This window comes from Chiloscyllium plagiosum, unplaced genomic scaffold, assembly GCF_037043375.1.
Source record: "Chiloscyllium plagiosum isolate Xiang-an unplaced genomic scaffold, Cpla_swu_hap1 HiC_scaffold_3, whole genome shotgun sequence".
NCBI lineage: Eukaryota > Metazoa > Chordata > Chondrichthyes > Orectolobiformes > Hemiscylliidae > Chiloscyllium > Chiloscyllium plagiosum.
The window spans coordinates 130993155-131018864 of record NW_028270141.1 but is presented as its reverse complement, the minus strand read 5'-3'; the positions used below and the strand labels follow the sequence as shown (position 1 = coordinate 131018864).

The following is a 25710-nucleotide window of genomic DNA, read 5'->3' as shown; positions in this document are numbered from 1 at the left end:
AGAGACATGCACAGACACACACACTCACAGACACAGACACAGAGACACACACACTCTCTCTCTTTCGAGTCTCTTTCTCACACATATACAGATACACACACATTCTCATACTGCCACATAGTTTTTCTCACACACACAGTCTCACATACTGACAGAGTCTCTCTCTCTCTCTCTGTCTCTCACAAACGCATACTCTCAGACACACATATGCACATAAATACGGACACATTCTCTCTCACACACCTCGGCTCTCTCACACATATACAAGGGTCTCTTTCTCACACACATTCAGATACACACAGACACACAGTCTCATACTGCCACACAGTCTTTCTCACACACACAGTCTCTCACAAACACATACACACACACATGCACACACAGTCTCACACATTAACAGAGTCTCTCTCTCTCACACACACATATGCACACACAGTCTCACACATTAACAGAGTCTCTCTCTCACACACACACAGTCTCACACATTAACAGAGTCTCTCTCGCTCTCTCTCTCACACACACACACAGACAAAATTCAGTAAGTGCATGATTAGGATCAAATGATAAAAGTACAATTCTTCAAATATTAGCAATCTATAAAAAACAAATCTCCACACAGACGCAATCAATATTGGCCCAATGGAGCAGGGGGACTGGAGGTACCTCTCCCTCAAACTGTGGGTCACGTAGGGGGTGATGTTATTTGAATCCTAACTCCAACCCTCCTTTTGTATGTTCAATGGAAGTAGGATGAGGCAGGAGTTCCCAACCCCCTGTTCCCCAGAGGTGAGCTGGAAATGTAACAAGGTTGTGCCTCATGCTAGTTTCAAACTTCCAGCTCCGCACTGTCCCCTTGACTTGTCCGGACTTGTCCGACCTGCCTATCTCCTTTTCCACCTATCCACTCCATCCTCTCCTCCCTGACCTATCACCTTCATCTCCTTCCCCACTGACCTATTGTACTCTATGCTACTCTCTCCCCACCCCCACCCTCCTCTAGCTTATCTCTCCACACTTCAGGCTCTCTGCCTTTATTCCTGATGAAGGGCTTTTGCCCGAAACGTCGATTTTGCTGTTCGTCGGATGCTGCCTGAATTGCTGTGCTCTTCCAGCACCACTGATCCAGAATCTGCATTTGCATCTGCCATTTGAAACGTAGCTTCCCCAAGAGGCTAAGGCAATTCGGCATGTCTACAATGACTCTTACCAATGTTTTTAGATGCACCATTGGAAGCATCCTATCTGGATGCACTGCAGCTTGGCCACAAGAAATTACAGTTAGTCGTGAACATAGCCCAGTCCATCAGGGAGACCAGCCTTCCATCCATTCAACTCCATCCACACTTCCCACTGCCTCGGGAAAGCAACCAATCTAACCCTGGTTAGACTCTCTCCCGTCCTCTTCCATCACGCAGAGAATACAAAAGTTTGAGAACACATACCAACTGATTTACCAACAGTTTCTTCCCTGTTGTTATCAGACTTACGAACTGACCTCTCATATGTTAGAGGTGATATTTCTCTGCACCTTCTCTGGTCGCTCTAACACTATATTCTGCATTCTTTTCTATCACCTTGATGTACTTAAGTAAGGTAGGATTTGTCCGGATAGCACGCAAAACAATACTTTTCACTGTATCTTGGTACATGTGACAATAATAAGTCAAATCACATCAAAACCTCTGGTGAGCCGGGCTCCCCATGAAACAAGGAGAAAGTGAGGACTGTAGATGCTGGAGACCAGAGTTGAAAAGTGTGGTGCTGGAAAAGCTCAGCAGGCCAGGCAGCATCCGAGGGGCAGGAGAATCGACGTTTCGGGCATAAGAAGGGCTTATGCCCGAAACATCGATTCTCCTGCTCCTCGGATGCTGCCTGGCCTGCTGCGCTTTTCCAGCACCACGCCCTATGGAACAAGACTTTAATCACTTAACCCATATTGAATGTGCTTCCTCATCAGGGTACCAACTATTGTAAACTGAGACAAGGGGCTGTAGATCAGGGCATGGGTGCTTTGCCATGTACCCACTTGCTAGTACAAAACCAAAGGACTCAAAGACCCTGACTCCACCCAAACTCCCTGAGGAGGGGTCTGATCTCCCAGTGAAGGTGACATCACTGACCAAATCTCTGTTCCTCCCCAGTGGGCTAGAGCCTCCGGTCTCACCACCTAACCCATCCTCATACTCCCTGTTCCCCCCTGCCTCAAACACATCGTTCCCAAATACCTTCCACCTGACAACCTGCCCCAGTCTCGTCTGCTGGACTCCCCTAGACTGCTCTCAATCTGACTGGCAGAAAGATCACTTTAATTCTTAATCAAAGTGACATTTAAATGGTCATTGGATAGGCATATGGACGAGGCTGGAATAGTGTAGGTTAGATGGGCTTCAGATTGGTTTCACAGGTTGGTGCAACATCGAGAGCCGAAGGGCCTGTACTGCACTGTAACGTTCTATGTTCTATGTAAACCGCCCCTTTCCTCTCACTAGTGATTCCTCGAGAAAACAAAAACAGCCTCAGAAAAAAATCATAAAACTCATCGAAAACATAATAGTGAATGTGATCATGTGTCTGGCTCTGAAAATCTGCCTCTCACCATCATTCTGTTTTGGGCTGTATCAGAATAGTGCTAAGAGTCAGTGTTCCATCGCCAGTTCCCATCTCCACTATCGATGGGACGGGTAAATTATAAAGTGTCCCTTCCAATCCACATTCCCACCCTCCCCCATTTATGTCAGAGCCATTATTAGTTCAAAGCCAACTCCAACTCCATCCCATTCCATTGGCCCTTCTCTATTTCACTGTCTTGTGTCTAAATGCTGTGAAACCCTGTGGTTGACTTAAATCCAATAAACACTTGAAGTAATGAAATCCACATTCTAATAACCTTTCTTAATATAAATAAAAGTTTAAAGTTTAACCTTACCCTTTTGTTTTATTGCACTAATCCCAGATTTAAATTCTTTTGTTGCAGATTAACAAGTTTATGGAAATAATCCTTCATTTCACATCCCCTCAAACAATTTATCAGCTTGAACGTTTGAAGTCCTTTACTTTAAAAATGTTACCTTACATCAATAATATTTGTTTCAGTGGCAAATCTAGTACCAAGCATTGAAGACTTACTACACAGCTCCTAATTTATCATTTGCTGAGCAAATTCAGGCTAATTTTTTCCAAGTGATTTTCCGCTGCTCCTCACCATGAACGACTGCTCATCCTGGCTCCGCAACGAGTTCCAACAGGTTCTGTGCTCAAATCTTGCTCCAGAAACCCAAACATAAAATGGAGACTGGCACTCCGCTGCGTCACTGGGGGGAGCTCTGCACTTAAATTCGAGGCGCAGCCTCTCAAACAAGAGGTAACACAGCCTGGCCTCAAGCGACTGCCTCTAACCACATAGGCACCATTTCGAAGGAAAACAAAGAAGCTGTTCCCAGGGTCCTGGGTAAGATTTATCACTCCATGTACATTGTGAGAAAAAATAGAACAGGCTATCTAATGTGCAAACTGGATGCCAAGTTTTATACACTGACCACATGTCCAAACCACTTTATTGGTTGCAAATTGCTTCTGGAGGTCCTGAGGTCAAGAAAGGTGTTAAATGCAAGTCCTTCTGTTCTGTGTGAGGAAGGCATAATGTCTATTCTTTCACATGCACACAAAGTAACTGGCGATGGAACACTGACTCTTAGCACTATTCTGATACAGCCCAAAACAGAATGATGGTGAGAGGCAGATTTTCAGAGCCAGACACATGATCACATTCACTATTATGTTTTCGATGAGTTTTATGATTTTTTTCTGAGGCTGTTTTTGTTTTCTCGAGGAATCACTAGTGAGAGGAAAGGGGCGGTTTACATAGAACATAGAACGTTACAGTGCAGTACAGGCCCTTCGGCTCTCGATGTTGCACCAACCTGTGAAACCAATCTGAAGCCCATCTAACCTACACTATTCCAGCCTCGTCCATATGCCTATCCAATGACCATTTAAATGTCCTTAAAGTTGGTGAGTCTACTATTGTTGCAGGTGGTGCGTTCCACACCCCTACTACTCTCTGAGTAAAGAAACTACCTCTGACATCTGTCCTATATCTACCACCCCTCAATTTAAAGCTATGTCCCCTCATATTAGTCTTCATTATACGAGGAAAAAGACTCTCACTGTCCACCCTATCTAATCCTTTGATTATCTTATATGTCTCGATTAAGTCACCTCTCAACTTTCTTCTCTCCAACGAAAACAGCCTCAGTTCCCTCAGCCTTTCCTCCTAAGACCTTCCCTCCATACCAGGCAACATCCTAGTAAATCTCCTCTGAACTCTTTCCAAAGCTTCCACATCCTGCCTACAATTCGGGTAACCAGAAATGTACGCAATTCTCCAAGTGCGGCTGCACCACAGTTTTGTACAGCTGCAGCATGACCTCATGGTTTCAAAACTCAATCCCTCTACCAATAAAAGCTAACACACCGTATGTCTTCTTAACAACCCTATCCACCTGGGTGGCAACTTTTAAAGATCCATGTGCCTGGACACTGAGATCTCTCTGTTCATCTACACTACCAAGAATCTTACCATTAGCCCAGTACTCTGCATTCCTGTTACTCCTTCCAAAGTGAATCACCTCACACTTTTCCACATTAAACTCCATTTGCCGCCTCTTAGTCCAGCTCTGCAGCTTATCTATGTTTCTCTGTAATCTGCAACATCCTTCAGTATTATCCACAACTCCACCGATCTTAGTGTCATCCATAAATTTACTAACCCAGCCTTCTACGCCATCATCTAGGTTATTTACAAAAATGACAAACAGCAGTTGCTCCAAAGCAGATCCTTGCGGAACACCACTAGTAACTGAACTCCAGAATGAACATTTCCCATCAACCAACACCCGCTGTCTTCTTTCAGCGAGCCAATTTCTGATCCAAACCGCTAAATCACCCTCAATCCCATGCCTCCATATTTTGTGCAATAGTCTACCGTGGGGAACTTTATCAAATGCTTTACTGAAATCCATATACACCACATCAACTGCTTTACCCTCATCCACCTGTTTGGTCACCTTCTCAAAGAACTCAAAAGGGTTTGTGAGGCATGATCTACCCTTCACAAAACCATGTTGACTACCCCTAACCAACTTATTCCTTTCTAGATGATTATAAATCCAATGTCTTATAATCCTTCCAACACTTTACCCACAATCGAAGGAAGGCTCATTGGTCTGTAATTTCCAGGGTTGTCTCTACTCCCCTTCTTGAACAAGGGGACAACATTTGCTATCCTCCAGCCTTCTGGCACTATTCCTTTAGACAATGACAACATAAAGATCAAAGCCGAAGGCTCGGCAATCTCCTCCCTGGCTTCCCAGAGAATCCCAGGATAAATCCCATCCAGCCCAGGAGACTTATCTATTTTTACAATTTCTAGAGTTGCTAACACCTCCTCTTGTGACCTCAATCCTATCTAGTCTAGTAGCCTGTATTTCAGAATTCTCCTTGATAACATTGTCTTTTTCTACTGTGAATACTGACAAAAAGTATTCAATATAATCAATGTCTCCTTGTAAGACAGTCCCGTCATTCCAGATATCAGCCAAGTGTACTTTTCCTGGACTCCCTCCAATGCCAACATACCTTTCCTCATATAAGGGGACCTAAACTATTCTCAGTATTCGAGCTGTCAGCAAAGGTTTATATAACTGTAATAAAAGTTCCAAACATTTTATCATCATTTGGGAACTTGGTTCTTAGGTGGAGGATAATGGATTTTAATTTTCAGTTCTGTAAAGGTCAGAAAGTCACCTTTTTAAACAGTGAGAGAAAAATACAACATAGAATCATAGAGATGTACAGCACAGAAATAGACCCTTCAGTCCAACTTATCAATGCAGACCACATATCCTAAATTAATCTAGTCCCATTTGCCAGCACTTAGCCCATATCCCTCTGAACCCCTTCTATTCATATACCCATCCAGATGCCATTTAAATGTTGTAATTGTATCAGCCTCCACCACTTCCTCTGGGAGCTCATTCCATACACACATCACTCTCTGTGTGAAAAAGCTGCCCCTTAGGTCCCATTTAAATCTTTCCTCTCTCACTTAAACCAATGCCCTCTAGTTTTGGACTCACCTACCTTGGGAAAAAGACATTGTCTCTTTACCCTATCCATGCCCCTCATGATCTTATAAATCTCTATAAGGTCACCCCTCAGCCTGTGATGCTCCAGAGAAAATAGCTCCAGCCTATTCAGCCTCTCCCTATAGCTCAAACCCTCCAACCTGGGCATCATCCTCGTAAATCTTTTCTGCACCCTTTCAATTTTAACAAAACTCGTTCCCGAAATCTTGCAAACTTGGGAAAATGGACAACTAACCACAAGGGGCGTTAAATGCTTGGCTGCTTGCTGTCTTGAATTTTACAACCTAGACAGAGAGAGAGAGAGAGAGAGAGAGAGAGGAACTCAGAAGCAGGTTCCTTCCGGCAGACACAAGTTCATTTGGATAGAATCGGGCTGATTCCCTGAGAAGAGGCCCTTCAGGGCAGAGGTCATGTTATCATCAGCCCAAGCAGCCAATAAATCCTGAGTTGCTTCAAAGAAAGTCAGAAACAAAAGGCTGTGGAAGTGTCCGAGAGGGAGACATCCTGAAAGGATGTTGAAGATTATAATGTTAATAATTGAGTTAAGTGAGTCCCTTCTTTAATGGTCTCAGGAAGAGACATTAACTAAAGAAAATGGCATCAAGTAAATGCCTAAATTTCCTGAAAGGATTCGATTACAACTGTACCATCTGAATAAGGGACATGGGATTGAACACAAGGGTTACTCTTGACTGAGAATTGATATTTTTCAGTTCATTATTAAGTTTAAAGAGATTAATCTTTCTGATATTTGTAATGAGGTTGTTTTGACATGATGTTATATTGTGAAATATAGTTACTCTTTATCTTTTGCATAATGACTATGGCAGCCTCTTGTGAATATGTTCAGTGACTGACCTAGATTAGATTAGATTAGATTACATTAGATTACATTACAGTGTGGAAACAGGCCCTTCGGCCCAACAAGTCCACACCGACCCGCCGAAGCGAAACCCACCCATACCCCTACATTTACCCCTTACCTAACACTACGGGCAATTTAGTATGGCCAATTTACCTGGCCCTGCACATCTTTGGACTGTGGGAGGAAACCGGAGCACCCGGAGGAAACCCACGCAGACACGGGGAGAACGTGCAAACTCCACACAGTCAGTCGCCTGAGGCGGGAATTGAACCCGGGTCTCTGGCGCCGTGAGGCAGCAGTGCTAACCACTGTGCCACCGTGCCGCCGACCTCTATGATAAACAGAAGCAAAAACAACTTATGGTCTACTGAGTCAGGGTGCACTCTGGGATTTGACTTATCTACTATGAACATCAACTGCGATAATGTTTCTGAAAGAGTTAATGGTGATGCATCGGTTGATAATGTAGCATCTTCAGGTTGTGAATGAGACAGTCTAACATGAGGTTTCTTTGGAGACAGACAAATCATCTCTGAAAGTTATTATTATGTATAACTAGTTCATATTATCTGAACCTATTGCACTCATGCAATGAACTTGGTCTTGTTAGCGCTTTATCCTCTATCATTGATAATTAGACAGGCACCTAGAGTCAGCCTAAACACCAGAAGGAGGGCCCTTGTGTTATAGTGGTAGTGTCTCTACTGCTGGGTTCAAGTCCCACCTGCCCTGGAGCTATGGAGATAACATCCATAAACAGGTTGATTAAAAAATATTTTTGTACAAGCTGATTGGAATGGGTCTTGAAGCAGAATGGTAATGTCCCTGGATGTAAGTTTGCTTGCTGAGCTGGAAGGTTCATTTCCAGACGTTTCATCACCCTACTAGGTAACATCTTCAGTGGGCTTCAGGGCGAAGCACTGAGGATGATTCCTGCTTTCTACATATATCACCAACCCAAAGAAACCCAAACATATAAATAGAAAGCAGGAATCATCAGCAAAGATTTGCCCAGAAGCCCACTGAAGATGTTACCTAGTAGGTTGATGAAACATCTGAAAATGAACCTTCCAGCTCAGCGAGCAAACCTACATCCAGAACCGCAACCTGAGCTACACATCTTCTTAAAACTCGCGGTAATGTCCCTCCCTCTCGACCAGGATGCCTGGGTTCAAGTCTTGTCTGCTGCAGAGGAGCGTGAACAAGTTAATTAGAAAATGTCAAGAGAGAAGGACAGGAAAGCTGAAAAAAAATCCCAGCCACAAGTCACTGAGTGATTGGAACCCGCACCCCAATATGACAGATAGAAACGCCTACACTTCAAAGGTCAATTCGTTGGATAAGGAGCTCTGCAATCATCAAATAGGTGCTATAAAAATGAAAGTTCATTCCCTCTGAAGTTAGGAATAAATGCAGAACAGTCAATCTGCATTACTGAATTCCAGTTTGCAAAACAGAACCCCAATTCCAGTGGCAATGTGCCTGATGCTGCTGTATGGTAATGGCTAGAGGTAAATCCTTTATTTGAGATCAACTGTTTCTTTCCAAGCACTTCCAACCACAACAGCAAAACAGACAGCTTGGTTATTAACAGGACATTGGCATGGGGTAGTTCAGTCATAGTAAGTCAAACTTTCCTTTCAACAATGCTGCTTTAAAGTCGACCTTTGTGTTTTTATTCCTTCGCAAAAGGGAAAAACACCATCAAAAGCCAATTGGCATCACTTCACAGAGGCCTTTTGATGGTTATGAAATTATGACATGAAGTAATAATTGTTACCACCACAACACCAAGCCCCCTCCTGCTGAACAGGCTCAGCAACAGTGAAGACAAACAGTTCATCAAAGGTCGAAATTGGAGGGAAACAGGCCTTAGTGCAACTGCTAACATGACAGAACAGCACCTTTCCGCAGTTTCTCATCATGAGCTCATCTAACCCAGGAGAGGTAATCTTTGATCTCGTCCATATTCCTACTAAGCTGTTGGTGCATTCCTCAACCAGCCTCATGCCAACTGCCATGGTCGATAGTTCTCTGTCCTGCTCCTTTCAGCTCCCAACCGTGGCTTCATTAACACTACTCTTGACCTCTCTGCACTCAGGAGAGGCTTGACTCAAAAGGAAGACAGGCTGGGAGCCCTGCGCAGGGGTCCACACCTGCTGTCCAAGGGTTTTGGTCATTCAGGATGGCACAGTGGCTCAATGGTCCACACTGCTGCCTCACAGCATCCAGGATCTGGGTTCAATTCCACCTTCAGGTGGCTGTCTGTGTGGACTTTGCACATTCTCCCCTGTCTCTGTGGGTTTCCTCCCACAGTCCAAAGATAGGTGGCTTGGCAATGCTAGATTCAGGGTTATGGGATGGGGTGGTTCTGGGTTGGATGCTCTTCAGAGGGACAGAATGGACCGAATGGCCTGGTCCCACACTTTACAGATTCTAGGACTGGAACAAGGAGAAATTCCTTCACTGAGAGGGTTGTGGAGCCTCAGTTACGGTTTAAATCAGAAGCAGACAATTAGTCTCAATCAGATTGAACGGTGTGGGCTTGATAGGTCATATGGTCTACGCCTACTCACTTGTTTTTTGTTAATGCTCTTACGTTGGACACTGTTGCTCCACCTCCAAATTTTATTTTTAATCCTTGAACAAGATCAAATCCAGACCGATTTCCATCACCCTCTTTTATCAAGGTTCTTCCCCTCCCCATTGAAACAGCCCAATACGACAATGGCCTTGGTGAAATATCCCTCCTCGACCTGTCCGTAGACCTCAGCACAGTCGACCATCCCATCCTCTTCCAAGGATACTCTTTGTCTCACAGCTGGAGGGACTGAGCATGTCTAGCAAATCTCTGTCTGCATTGGCTTATCTTCCCACTCACATCCCCGCACCCCCACCCCCCACCACCCCAACAAGGCAATTTATTTTGTAGTGCACTGCTCCCCAATGAACTCTCCTGGGTTCCTTCCCTTTCATTATCTGCATTTGCTCCATCAGCAACATCAGCTGAAGGATTGATGTAAGGTGCTTTGTCTATACTGACAGGACCCAACAGTTCTGATTAATTAGATTAGATTCCCTATAGTATGGAAACAGTCCATTTGGCCCAACAAGTCCACACAAACCCTCCGAAGAGTAACCCACCCAGACCCAATCCCCCGACCCTATATTTACCACTGACTAATGCACCTAACACTATTGGCAACTTAGCATGGCCAATTCACCTAACCTGCATAATTTTAGATTGTAGGAAGAAATCTGAACATCCGGAGGAAACCAACACAGATATGGGAAGATTGTGCAAATCCACACAGCCTGAGGCTGGAATCGAACCCGAATCCCTGGCGCTGTGAGGCAGCAGTGCTAACCACTGAGCCACCGTGCGATCGTTCCCCACCACAAGCTCTGCAAACGCTGTTACATTGCTTGTCTACATCCAGTTCAGTATGAGCTTCAATGTCCTCAAGTTAAGCTGAAAGAAGACCAAAGCCATAGTCTTCAGATCTGACCACAAGCACCAACTCCTCAGCACTCAGCATCAGACTGGGTATCCTGCAGTGAGTAACTCCCCAGAGTAACTCGCCTCATGACGCCCCAAAGCCTGTCCACCATCTTCAAGGTATAACTCAGGAGTGTGATGGAATACTCCCTATTTGGCTGGATGGGTGCAGCTCTAAACACACTCGAGACGTTCAATACCATCCTGGGTGAAGCAGCCTGCTTGATTGGTACCCAATCAACCTTCAATGTTCACCCTCTTCACCACCAATGCAAAGAGGCAGCAGTGGGTACCATCTACAAGGTGCACTGTTCTAACTCAATGTTCATTCAAAGAAGTGACCCATGACCCATACCAGCGTGGAGGACAAGGGCAGAAGATACATGGGAACACCATGACTTGCAAGTTTCCCTCCAACCCACACACTATCCTGTCTTGGAAATGTATTGCCATTCCTTCATTGTCACCGTTCCCAAATCCTGGAATTCCCTCCTCCCTCACAATACTGTGGATGTCCCTGCACCCCAGGAGCTGCAGCAGTTCAGTTCGGTATCAGCTTCATCTTCTCCAGGGGAATAAGGTCCATCAATAATGCCAGCAATGCCCACATCACATGAAGGAATGAATATAAAGTTCTATCCCTTGAGTTCCCACTCACATCCCACCCCCCTCTCCCACCACCCATCCTCTTCCCTAGCCACTAAGGCAAAACCAGATTGACAATGTCTTTGCCTCAGAATTCCACCTCAACTTGCAAATGAGGTGCAGGCCACTCCGGTCTTTGTGCCAGATCTATCATTCAGTAAGATCATGTTGATCTGATTACTCCACATTCCCATCCATCCTCGATAGGCTTTCACCCCGACTACCCTGTTCACCCCAAGAATCTATCTGCCTCCATCTTAAAAATATTCAAGGACTCTACTTCCACCTTTTGAGGAAGATATTTCCAAAAATTCACAATTTTTAATGAGAAAAACATTCTCCTTATCCCTGGATAACCTCTTAACTTTAAACAGTGACCTAGTTCTAGATTGCCCCACACGGGAAAAGATCCTTTCCACATCTATCCTGTTAAGACCGCTAAGGATCGTATGTGTTTCAATGAAGTCCCATCTCACTCTTCCAAATTCTAGCGGATAGAAGCCTATCCTGTCCAGTTTTTCCTCACAAGACAACACATCATTCCAGATAGCAGTCTGGAAAAGCTTCACGGGAATGATGTAGTATACAGTATTCCAAATGGGGTCTCGTCTATGCCCTGCATAACTGAAGAATCACACCCCTACTTTAGTTTTCAATTCCCCTCACAATGAAACATTCTATCAGCTTTCCTGATGACTTGCTGTAACTGCATGCTAATGTTTTGTAATTCATGCACTTGGTCACCCAGATCCACTGCAGTCACTTAACCTTTCTATATCTTTGTGTGGCCTCTTTATGTGCTCCTCACCTTTGCAACATCACCTGTGTCCAGGCTCACTTGTGCCCAATTACTACTGAACCCTGCATGCACACTTTGAACAACCTCCAGGTCTGACTATTCCAATCCTGTGCAGTTGAGAGTCTCACCTTGCATAGAACATAGAACATAGAACAATACAGCACAGAACAGGCCCTTCGGCCCACGATGTTGTGCCGAACTTCTAACCTAGATTAAGTACCCATCCATGTACCTATCCAAATGCCGCTTAAAGGTCGCCAATGATTCCGACTCCACCACTCCCACGGGCAGCGCATTCCATGCATCCTCTATAAACTTCAGCTCATCCAAAACCCTATGACCGTATTGACCAACGCTGAGTTTCCTCACTCAACCTCCCTGTGTCTACCTTAATGCCCAGTAAAGGATCAAAGATAAACTTCCCATCCTTCCATTCAAATCCCATGTTCCTCTAATGCTGTTCACTCACACGACCTTCTGAGAACAACTTCACATTCCTCACTTAATGTGCTATATTTCAGCAGGTGCAAGGGTACGTGGTGTCTCTGATTGTGTTTTCCGGGTCCTTAAGTGGGAGGGGGAGCAGCCCGAAGTCGTGGTCCACATTGGCACCAATGACATAGGTAGGAGGAGCGCTGAGGATGTTAGGCAGGCTTTCAGGGAGCTAGGTTGGAAGCTCAAAGTTAGAACGAACAAAGTTGTTGTCTCTGGTTTGTTACCCGTGCCACATGATAGAGAGTCGAGGAATAGGGAGAGAGAACAGTTAAATGTGTGGCTACAGGGATGGTGCAGGAGGGAGGGATTCCGATATTTGGATAACTGGGGTTCTTTCTGGGGAAGGTGGGACCTCTATAAACAGGATGGTCTGCACCTGAACCTGAGGGGCACCAGTATCCTTGGTGGGAGGTTTGCTAGTGCTCTTGGGGGGGGGGGTTTAAACTAACTCTGCAGGGGCATGGGAACCCAGACTGTAGCTTTAGGGTGCAGGACCTGGAGTGTAGGGAGGTTAGGAACATGGCATCAATTTCAAAGGAGGGTGCCTGTAAACAGGAAAGTGGCTTGAAGTGTGTATAAGTATACGAAATAAGTATACGAAGTGTGCAAGAAGTATACAAAATAAGGTAGGTGAACTTGCAGCGTGGGTTGGTACCTGGGACTTCGATGTTGTGGCTATTACGGAGACATGGGTAGAACAGGGACAGGATTGGCTGTTGCAGGTCCTAGGGTTTAAATGTTTTAGTAGGGTCAGAGGTGGGGGTAAAAGAGGGGGAGGTGTGGCATTGCTTGTCAAAGATAGTATTACAGCTGTGGAAAGGACGATGGATGAAGACTCGCCATCTGAGGTAGTTTGGGCTGAGGTTAGGAATAGGAAAGGCGAGCTCACCCTGTTAGGAGTTTTTTACAGGCCTCCTAATAGTCCTAGAAATGTAGAAGAAAGGATTGCGAGGATGATTCAAGAGAAGAGTGAAAGTAATAGGGTGGTTGTTATGGGGGACTTTAACTTTCCTGATATTGATTGGGAAAGCTATAGCTCAAGTTCGTTAGATGGGTCAGTGTTTGTCCAATGTGTGCAGGAGGGTTTCCTGACACAATATGTAGATAGGCCAACAAGAGGTGAGGCCATACTGGATTTGGTTCTGGTTAATGACCCAGGCCAAGTGTTAGAATTAGAGGTAGGTGAGCACTTTGGGGACAGTGACCACAATTCGGTGACTTTTACTCTAGTGATGGAGAGGGATAAGTGTGCACTACAGGGCAAGAGTTATAGCTGGGGACAGGGAAATTATGATGCTGTGAGGCATGACTTAGTATGCGTGGCTTGGAAAAGTAAGCTTCAAGGCAAGGGCGTAGTTGATATGTGGAGCTTGTTCAAGGAGCAACTATTGAGTGTCCTTGATAAGTATGTACCCGTCAGGCAGGGAGGAAAAGGTCGTGTGAGGGAGCCGTGGTTTAATAAGGAATTGGAATCCCTTGTTAAATGGAAGAGGGCGGCCTATGTAAAGATGAGGCGTGAAGGTTCAATTGGGGCGATTGAGAGTTATAAGGTAGCTAGGAAGGACCTGAAGAGAGAGCTAAGAGCAGCAAGGAGGGGACATGAAAGGTCCTTAGTTGGTAGGATTAGGGAAAACCCTAAGGCTTTCTATAGGTATGTCAGGAATAAAAGAATGACTAGGGTAGGAATAGGTCCAGTCAAGGATAGTAGTGGGAAGTTGCGTGTGGAGGCTGAAGAGATTGGGGAGACACTGAGGGAATACATTTCGTCAGTATTCAATCAGGAACAGGACATTGTTGTCAATGTGAATACTGAGTCACAATTAAGTAGAATGGATGGCTTTGAGGTATGTAGAGAAGAGGTGTTGGAAATTCTGGAAAGGGTGAAAATAGATAAGTCCCCTGGGCCTGATGGCATTTATCCTAGGATTCTCTGGGAAGCAAGGGAGGAGATTGCAGAGCCATTGGCCTTGATTTTTATGTCCTCGTTGTCTACAGGAGTAGTGCCAGAAGATTGGAGGCTAGCAAATGTGGTTCCCTTGTTCAAGAAGGGGAGTAGGGATAACCCTAGTAACTATAGGCCGGTGAGTCTCACTTCTGTTGTGGGCAAAATCTTAGAGAGAATTGTAAGGGATAGGATTTATGAACATCTGGATAGGAATAATGTGATCAAGGATAGTCAGCATGGTTTTGTGAAGGGCAGGTCGTGCCTCACAAACCTTATTGAATTCTTTGAGGTGACTAAGAAGGTGGACGAGGGTAAAGCGGTAGATGTGGTGTGTATGGATTTTAGTAAGGCATTTGATAAGGTTCCCCATGGTAGACTACTGCACAAAATATGGAGGTATGGCATTGAGGGTGAGTTGGAGGTTTGGATTAGGAGTTGGCTGGCTGGAAGAAGACAGAAGGTAGTAGTTGATGGCAAAGGTTCATCTTGGAGTGCCGTCACTAGCGGTGTTCCGAAGGATCTGTTTTGGGACCATTGCTGTTTGTCATTTTTATAAATGACCTGGAGGAGGGGTTAGAAGGTTGGGTGAGCAAGTTTGCGGATGATACAAAAGTCGGAGGAGTTGTAGACAGTGAGGAAGGATGTGGCAGGTTACAGCGGGATATAGATAAGCTGCAGAACTGGTCAGAAAGGTGGCAAATTGAGTTCAATGTAGCTAAGTGTGAGGTGATTCACTTTGGTAAGAGTAACAAAAAGATGGGGTACTGGGCTAATGGTCGGATACTTGGTAGTGTGGATGAGCAGAGGGATCTTGGTGATCTTGGAGTCCAGTGGTGGACTCTCCCTTTTTATGGGCATTTAAGCGGGTATTGGATAGGCATATGGAGGATAGTGGGCTAGTGTAGGTTAGGTGGGCTTGGATCGGCGCAGCATCGAGGGCCGAAGGGCCTGTACTGCGCTGTATTCTTCTATGTTCTATGTTCTAGACCATGACCTCAGCTGGCTTGCCTCTAAGCTTTCAAATCCATTTTCTTTTGTGGCTGGGTCATTTGGTACATTCAAGGCTGAAATAACAGATCATTATTCAGCAAGAAAATCAAGGGTCATAGGGAAAAGAAAGGGAAGTGGAGTTCAGGTTTATCGAATCCCTGCAGTGTGGAAACAGGCCATTTAGCCCAACCAGTCTACACTGACTCTCCAAAGAGCATCCCATCCAGACCCTATCACTGTGTTTCCCATGGACAATCCATCTAACCTGCGCACCTTTGGACTGTGGGAAGAAACCAGGGCACCCAGAGGAACCATACGCAGACACGGAAAGAATACACAAACTCCACACACACAGTCACACAAGGGCGAAATCAAACCCGGGTTCTGGCGCTGTGAGGGAGCAGCATTAACCTCTGAGCCACCATGATTATCAGATTGTTCATTATTTCACTGAATAGCTGAATAGACTCGATGGACTGAAATGGCCTACTTCTGTCTGATAGGCGAAAGTGAGGACAGTAGATGCTGGAGATTAGAGTGAAGATTAGAGTGGTACTGGAAATGCACAGTAGGTCAGGAGAGATAAAAATCTCTCCACCCTCGAGGCTTCCAGACTCATTCCTGATGAAGGGCTTCTGCCCAGAACGTTGACTTTCCTGCTCCTCGGATGCTGCCTGACCGACTGTGCTTTTCCAGCACCACTCGAATCTCTACTTTTGTCTTATGGTCTTCCAAGCCTCACTGTCACTCTCTCTTTTAGACCTGCCATAAAATCTACTTCTTTTAAGAACCATTCAGTCACTACCCCCTGATATTTCCTTCTTTAACTCTATAAAGTCTGCTTTCAAAAAAAATCAAAGCTGCAATATCTGAGGACTTGCCATATGTAAAAGAATGAAAATTGGCGCAATTATTTTTTTAGCAAAGAAATTCACTAAACTTTCATGAGTGGGTGAACATTTTATAAAATATTCACTTGCAATGCATCCCTGCTATACAATTCGAGGGTCATGCTCCACTTCACCTTTCAAACACAGCATCTAGAACCATAGTATAGTGCAGTACAATACGTGGTACAGTATCAGAGATTCCACCTCTTGGATCAGACTGTGCTCACATATTTTGGCAGTCAGATAAATTTTGTGTACACTTCCTGATCTCCAAACTTCCACTCTGGAGCTGGGCAATGGACTTAGGAAAGAGACTTCACAGCAATATCAGGGTGTGATATTGAACTGAAGGCCCTTTCTGTTGTGTCTCATGGCAATTTTCAGGGAAAAGCGAGGCTGTCTCTCTCTCTCTCTCTCTAACTGAGACAACATCAGCCAACATCACTGAAACAAGCAATCCTATTGTCTGTCTGATTTCATGTGCGTGTGGATCCGAGCTCTCTCGGTACAGTGTGCACTGAATTCCTTTGGTTCGTGCAGCCGCTTTAAGATCAGTTTTGGATTTTTCTGACCCAACACGAAAAATGGAGAAAGAAACGATGCCAAAACATTGAAAGTATTCAAGAGGCAGCTAGATATTGGGATGAATTGGATCAAAGGTTATTGGGAGAAAGCAGGATTAGGCTGTTGAGTTGAACAATCAGCCATGATCATGATGAATGGTGGAGCAGGCTTGAAGGGCCACATGGTCTCCTCGTGCTCCTATCTTCTATGTTTCTATGTTAAATCCCAAAGAAAGCAGATGCTGTCATTTATCTTGAAAGTGGAGTTGCAGGTAGATAGGACAGTGAAGAAGGCATTTAGTGTGCTCTCCTTTATTGGTCAGTGCAGACAGTATCGGAGTTGGGAAGTCATGTTCTGGTTGCACTGGACATCGGTTCGGCCACTTTTGGAATACCGTGTGCAATTCTGGTCTCCCTCCTATAGGAAGCATGTTGTGAAGTGTGAAAGGGTTAAGAAAAGATTTCCAAGAATGTTGCTAGTGTTGGAGGGTTTGAGCTGGAAGAAGAGGCTGACTAGGCTGAGGCTATTTTCCCTGGAGTGTCGGACACTGAGGGGTGACCTTATAGAGGTTTATAAAATCATGAGGGACATGGATAGGATAAATAGACAAGATCTTTTCCCTGGAGTGGGGATTCTAAAACTAGAGGGCATAGGTTTAGGGTGAGAGGGGAAAGATATAAAAGGGACCTAAGGGGCAACTTTTTCACACAGAGGGTGGTGCATGTATGGAATGAGCTGCCAGAGGAAGTGGTGGTGGCTGATACAATCACTGCATTTAAAAGGCACCTGGATGGGTATATGAATAGGAAGGGTTTGGAGGGATATGGGCCAAGTGCTGGCAAATGGGATTAGATTAGGTTGGAATAGCTGGTCAGCATGGACGAGTTGGACCAAAGGGTCTGTTTCCATGCTATACATCTCTATGACTCGATAATTCTCGTTAATGATGACGCTGAAGTGCTGGTAAGCATCCTGAGGATGTGAAAAATGCTATATAAATGCAGGTTCTTTCCTTCACTTTTGCCCTGCCTTCCACTCAGCAACAAACACAGGCTCGATTTGAGGATAGGATTTCATGCTTCCCGTTGCGTGGTTTCACAGTAACCAGCTAGATCTCAGTCAAAAGCATTCTCAGCCTGCTGTATTGCCGCTTCACCTTCAGGCCCACAATGCCTTGCTGATTAATTTCTGGCAGCAGCTTTGCAATCTGGTTGCCATTAGCTGAGGTCATTGCTCTATCTCTCTGTGCATTGAGCCCAACTGTGAGGAATTCCTTTCAGCCATGTAACTACTTCAAGAACAATTCAGCAATTTTCAGATTCTTCGACCAGGCAACCAATAGTTGACTGCACCTCACCAGATGACTAAAAAAAAATATACAGACACACAAGCTTTCTATTTATAATGCAGTCTGGTGTGGGAACTGTGCTGGTTCTGATAGCTGATTTATATATAGCTCTGCGCATGTGATGTCATTTTGACCTCTCGCCTCTGAGAGCTGAGTTTCCAGGCAGCTCAGAGAGATGGAATGAAAGCCTTCATTGTCCCATACAGTAATAGTTCAGGCAGCTCCAAAGGAGTGTCTGAGTCTGCATGGAGCCACATCTGAAGTCTACCCCCAAAGTAGGGGGGGTGGGGGTGCAAGTGAACATTATTCTCTGCTACAAGGCTGGGGAGTGAGGATGTCCTCTTAGTGCTCAGATTGCTGTTACATTAGGAAGAGGAGTAAGGCATTCAGCCTCTTCCTGACCCTACCAGTCACGTGGTCAATCTGCACCTTAACTCTATTCAACTCCTTGGACATGGATGTCTCTTGGTTAGGCCTGGCATTTATTGCCCGTCCCCAGTTGCCCTTGAGAAGGTGGTGGTGAGCTGTCCACTTGAACCACTGCTTGGTTCCACCTTGCCTCTTATTCTCACCCAACAAGAATCTCTTGCCTAGTTTTGACTGATTCCTAGGCTCAGTAGGGGGGATTCCAAATCTTCAAGTTCAGCCCCCATGTCACCACTGGAGAAAGGGGGCGAACTCTTAAACACCAAGTGAGGGAAACTCAATCTCAGCCAGGGAACCATTTGAAGTCATCGCTGAGTTCAAATAAACACCATTATTGCCGTTGAGAGTGTGGTGCTAGAAACGCACAGCAGGTCAGGCTGCATCCAAGGAGCAGAAGAATCGATGTTTTAGGCATTAGCCCTTCATCAGGAATGAAAACAAACTTCATCAAATATTTAGATTTCACAAAGTGTTCTAAAGGAGGAAGGGAAGGGATAAGATGAAGACATTCAGTAAGACAATTCCACATTTTATGGCCAACAGTAATGAAGTGAAGGAAATCGGGGATAGGAAGGAGATAAGACTTATAGAATTTGTGCATTGTCTTCCTGATCACTGGCTTAGCTCACACTGGGTTCAAGGCAAACTAACTGTCACAGTTTGGAGATGCCAGTGTTGGACTGCGGTGTACAAAGTTAAAAATCACACAACACCAGGTTATAGTCCAACAGGTTTAATTGGAAGCACACTAGCTTTCGGAGCGCCGCTCCTTCATCAGATGGTAGGGCTGCCACTTCCACCTAATGAAGGAGCGATGCTCCGAAAGCTAGTGTGCTTCCAATTAAACCTGTTGGACTATAACTGTCACAGCTAATACTGTATACTGAAGCTGGTAAAAACAATGACTGCAGATGCTGGAAACCAGATTCTGGATCAGTGGTGCTGGAAGAGCACAGCAGTTCAGGCAGCATCCGACGAGCACGCTGACCAGGTTCAATCTTCCATTGTGCTGAAGGTTGCTATAAAATTGACTAGTGTGTGCTGAGAGTGTGTCATGATTGGTGTTATGAAGATGTGGGTGCACTTTAAGAGAGTTAAAATCAGCAGAACTAGCACTGAGTGTTCTCAATGAAGCAACAATGTATGTTACACTTAGTCAAACAACTTTCCTGTTGCCTGGAGACAAAAACAATGCAAATTTGGCCAATCGTTTTAAATTATACCCAGAAAAAACCACAATTTCCAATCTAGTTTGAATTGAGTTCATTCTTAAAAGCCAATGACACAATCCGATGCTCTGGGCTATATGAGCCGGGGCGGGGTGGGGGGGGAGAGGGAATTGAACAGTTGAGAGGAGAACTACCAAATCTTAGCATGTAACAGATTGCTTGAAAGAAAATTCTCTCTTAAAAGTTCCATCAGTACCTGCGATGCAGACATTCCTAACAAGGAGAAAAGAAGACACAGGAAGATCCAAAGACAAGAACCTACAGCTGCCTGGTTTTGAGATAAGAAATGTTGTTTTGTAAATCTTAATTGGGAGTTTTATCAGACTAGTATTATAGAAGGGAAGGTAAAAGATAGGTTAGAGAAAGCAATTGTAAATAGTAGTTAGGTAACTATTCTCTGTTATATTTTAATAATTAAAGTTGTTAAGTTTTGTTTTACATAGTTCTAGGCCACTCGAACCTTTACAGATAACTGCATGGGATAAGTCTTTTCTGTGTTGCTGGTTTTAAATGAGGCAGGAGAGTTTACCCCGTGTCGTAACACCGACTTTAGTATTCTTGGATTAAGCACAGATCTGGTCTTTGATGGAACAGAGATCCCCATCCCCAACATACAGAACAGGAGCGGCCTCCCACCTACCGCCCTAGCCCAGCAATGAGAAGGTCTTGGATTCAAATCCCACCCTCGCAAGCTGTGAAATTAAATCCACGAACTCTTGGGGTGGTTAAACCCCAGCCTCATCATCGATCTAGGTACAAAACGTGAAGAGTTCCTTCTTTTTTTTTTGCTGGTTTTCTTTCTGAATGTTGGGGGAGTTCGGTGGGGGAGATGTGGGATGATGGGAAGGGTTTTGTTTCAGACTCACCAACCTCGAAAGAAAACAGGCAGGTTAGAAGGCTCACCTTGTTTCTCTGGGACTTCACCTCACTTGTTTCAGATGTTTCTCCCTTCACATACCCCCTTCTCCCCACTTTCTAAGGCCCCTATATGCCAACTCATGCATCCTTACCCACTGCCTACTCCCAATATCTTTCTAATCCATGTCACATCCATAGCCACTCATTCAGTATCCACTGTACTTTTCAAAAATTAAAAGTATAAGCTATCACTGCTCTTGTGTATACACATTTGGTAATGAAAACATTCTCCCATTCATGAAATCCAACTGTTCAATCTGTTGTAAAATAAGCAAAACTCTATTTAGTGGAACAGGTCGTCATATATCTTCCTAACCTAAATCTGATAACCTGTCAATCAAAATGATCCAGTTCGTTTTTTTTAAGTGACAGCATAAACGTCTTTTCAATTTTATACAGCCTGGGATTTGATTTTAAAAAATCAGTTATGACATATAACTGCCGTTAACAACCCTTCAAGAGCATTTACATTTATTCCATCAATTAGCAATTCTCTTACTATGAGTTAAAGCCTTTGAAACTGCAAAAAAAAGGAGTCTGCTTAAATTCATTACAACTTTCAAATAGCCTTCCCTGAGTTCGGGATTCCTGCCTATGGGTTTCAGAGCTGAAAATGTGTTGCTGGAAAAGCGCAGCAGGTCAGGCAGCATGCAAGGAACAGGAGAATCGACGTTTCGGGCATAAGCCCTTCTTCAGCAACACATTTTCAGCTCTGATCTCCAGCATCTGCAGTCCTCACTTTCTCCTCCTATGTGTTTCATACCCTACCTCCATTCCCCAATGGCCAAAATAGGAACAAAATTGTCTATTTCTGGGTGCCACATGCTAATTTTAACGACCTCCACAAAAGTCCAACCCCTGTGCCTCCACTGGCTTCACTGCTGCCTCTGAATCCAAATGGTGCAAGTTCAAGTTGCAACTTGGGGAGGCAATGTCCTTGTGATATTATTACTAAACTAATAATCCAGAGAACCAGGGCACGTGTTCTGGGGACCTGGGTCATGGCAGGTGGTGGAAACTGAATTCAATAAAGAAAAAAAGTGTCTAATGATCATGAAACCATTGTGGATTGTCATAAAAAACCCATCTGGTTCACCAATGTCATTCAGGGAAAGAAATCTGCCACCCTTACCTGGTCTGGCCTACATGTGACTCCAGATCCACAGCAATGTTGACTCATAATTGCCCTTTGGGGCAATTAGGGATGAACAATAAATTCTGACCCAGCCAGTGATACCCTTACCCCATGCATGAATTTTTAAAAAATACTCTAGGGGCCTGAGCGAAAAAGTCAAGGCTGGCACTGCAGAGCCAGTATTGAGGGAGTGCTACACTGTCAGAGAGGCCGGCTTTCTGAGAAAAACCATAAACCAAGCTCTCATTTTTGCTCTCACATCAATGTAAAGGATCCCAGATGAATAGAAGCAGGAGAGGTCTCCCCACTATCACAGTCAATGTTCGTCTCTCAACCAAAATCAATCAAGCTAGCCACTGGGAAATTTATCTCATTTCTCTTTTGGCACCTTTCCATGTGTACCTTGGCTGCTGTGTTTTCTGACATCACACTTCAGATATCGTTGGTACTCTGTGAAGTGGTTGAGGCTATTCCTGAGGTCACGATATGCTCTGTGTAAGTGATGCTCTTTTTAACTAACCTTCATCTGGGTGGTTGGAGCAAATGTGGACAAACTGGATTTTCATTGGATGAATAAACATTGTCGGGATCTTCCTGACTTGTCGGAAACTCTGTCGTAGAAAACATTGTGGTCACATCACAAAGGCTGAATCATGCATTTCTGCTAATCACAGCAGTGGTGGTTTAATTAGGGTGGCCAGTGAGAGAAGAAATCCCTTTTTATGTGGACATTTCCTTGTGGTCCATAAAAATTATCATAAACAATAACAACAATGAGATTTGGTCATGAGAAGACATAGAAAAAAAGACACCTAAAACCCCATTTGAACAAAGTTATCATAAACCTTTGTCACTTCAACTTAGTTTCAGGATAATATTTGTTGGTGGGATCTGGGTGTCGATGTTAAGGTCAGCACTTAGAGACCATCCCTAACTGTGTTCTTGGAAACATGGTGCCAAGCCACTTTCTTGACCTGCTGCTGTGCCTATCATGATATTGATGAACAGCAAGCAACACTCAGTCTCTTAGAGTCATAGAGTTATTCAGCACGAACCAGTCCATGCCGAACATAATCCCAAACTAACCTAGTCCAACCTGCCTTTTTCTGGCCCATGTCCCTCCAAACCTTTCTTATTCATGGACCCATCCAAATGTCTTTTAAATACAGTAATTATATCCGCATCCACCACTTTCTCAGGAAGCTCATTTCACACGTGAAGCATCTTTTGTGTAAAAGATTTGTCCCTTGTGTCTTTTATAAATCTCTCTCCGTTCACCTTAAAAATGTGCCCCCTAGTCTTGAAATCCCCCTTTCTAGGGAAAAGACACCAACTATTAACCCAATCTATACCCTACATGATTTTATAAACCTATAGAAGTTTGCCTCTTAACCTCCTATGCTCCAGTGAAAAAACTCCCAGCCCATCCAGCCTTTCTATATAACTCAAACCTTCCATTCCCAGCAACATCCTGGTAAATCTCTCTGATCCCTCTCCAGCTTAATACCATCCTTCCTATTAGCCTGAGATCTGTTTGCCTACAGAAGCTTGCAGATGGCATATCTATGTTGGCCAGCTCAACTCTATCCAGTGGTTGACCATTCCTCAGCCATGACTGACTGGATTGCACTCCTGCTCTGCATCTAGAAGTTGTCAATCAGAGCCCCTCACTCAAGAGACTGGAAAGAAAGCTCTAAGCTGCTTTTCCAATGGAATGCTGAGCGAATGCTGAGATGTGGTGACATATTAAACCAAGGCCCTGTCTCCCATGGGTGTACAGTGCCCCGTGGCGCTATATTCGAAAAGACAGGGGATTCTCCTGGAGTCTTTGTTAATATTTATCTCTCAAACAACACTGCGCTGTTAGAATCATTGAATAGAATTGTAGAAACCCGACAGTGCAGATAGAGGTCATTCAGCCCACTGAGTCTGTGCGATCTTCCAGAGATCATCTCGCTCAGTCCCACACTCTCAACCCCATCCCCATCACCGTGCATGGGTTTTTTTTTTAAGATCATAAATCGGTTAACAGAAATCGCTGGAGAAACTCAGCAAGTCTGGTGGCATCTGCAGAGTCAGAAAGTTAATGTTTCGGGCCCAGTGGCCAGTTTTGAGACCAGTTCTGAAGAAGGGTCACAGGACTCAATACGTTAACTCTGCCTTCTCTCTCCACAGATGCTGCCAAATCTGTCAGGTTTCTCCAGCAATTTCCTGATTTTGTTACAGCAGACTATGGACCTTCTTGCTGCACTGTTGGCTACTCCTTCTCTCCCAGGACACAGCACTGACCCACTCTGCTCCAGAATGACCGGGTCTGGGTGGCATAGCACCCCCCCCCCCCCCTCCCCCACCTCCGCTGGTCAGCTAGGAAAGAAATAGTGAGCAAAACCTCCTCTTCTCCACCCCATCCACCAACACTTCCATGTCTCCCCTGGGCCATGTATTTAATGGCAGTGACTGAGTGCCACATTGTAAGGGGCAGTTTCTGGCATTGCAGTATCTGATAGGGTGTGCAGTGGGGCCTCTCAATATGCCACCAACCCATTGACCACAAGAAGGCCACAGTGGGGACAAGCAGTTCTGCCTCTCCGGCTGCACACTTCCCCAGGCAACGTTAAGATCCCCAGAACATCTCTATTAGGGTGAGGTGCTGTGGATCACTCTCAGTCACAGCAGACCCTCCAAAAGCCTGAATCTCATTCAGCAAAACAGAAAAGGGGGAAATCCTGCCCCTTTCAGCTTCACTGGTGTCCTTAACTGAACCATTCTTGCCAGGAAAACACTCAGACTTTGGTTCCACTTGAATCCTTTCGGCTTCTCTCATGTCCTTAATTGAACCATGGTGTGATGCAGCCTGCAGTAAAACACTGAGCTTTTCTGAGCTCTGTCCTTTTCATGAGGCCTAACAGACCAGGGAGGTCCCAAGTGCTTTGATCACGTTGTGCTGGGAATGGGACTAAACATCAGCCTGGGAATCACTTCTCGAAGCTGAAAATGTGTTGCTGGAAAAGCGCAGCAGGTCAGGCAGCATCCAAGGACCAGGAGAATCGACGTTTCGGGCATGAGCCCTTCTTCACTTCTCGAAAGTGTGTATGTGTGGACGCTTGCCGAGGGTAGGGTGGGGTTGAACCCTGGGAAGCCAGCCCACTGACATCCACTGACCAGGATCCTGTCTCAACTTAACAATCACTCAGTCACTGGTCACTTATGGCCTGTATTTACATTTTTTTTTGTTTTGGAGAGGGGAGGTGTGGAGCACAGTTAAGAGAGATACAACAGCCAAGATGCTCTTCTTCCAGTTTCACGAACCCGCGGTGGACAAAATAGTTGCTGTCAGACAACACCCGCAACTTACACTGCAGAGTTACTCACTGCATATATGAAGTGATTAAGCGCGTCCCGAGGACGTGAAGTGGTGCTTTACAAATGGACCAACTTTCGGAGGAAGGGTCACTCGATCCGAAACGATAACTCTGATTCTCTTCACAGGTGCTGCCAGACCTGCTGAGTGTTTCCAGAAACTTCTGCTTTTGTAACGTTCCATGTTTGTTCCTCAAACACTCCACTTCAAGACTCCATGTGGGTTACTCGAAACCTGGCTGAGCTAACTGGTAATTACCTGTCCACATTTTTCTCCGATATTTTTAATGAGGCACCAATCAGGATTAGTGGCTTCCAGTCTGCAGTGAAACCCTCACATTTTACAGTTAAAAGCAGTCAAAAGGAAACAGCCTCAATAAACTAAGGTAGGTCGTAAACCTGGTACCTCTGGCTAGGCCAACATTTATTGCCCATCCCAGAGAGTAGTCAGGAGTC

The 25710-nt window shown here is 44.8% G+C and overlaps 1 protein-coding gene across 5 annotated transcripts in view; it reads right to left on the bottom strand.

Moving 5' to 3' along the window:
- Positions 1–25710, bottom strand: part of daam2 (dishevelled associated activator of morphogenesis 2) — a 342206-nt gene that overhangs the window by 26248 nt on the left and 290248 nt on the right. The gene's annotated exons all lie outside the window — the stretch shown is intronic.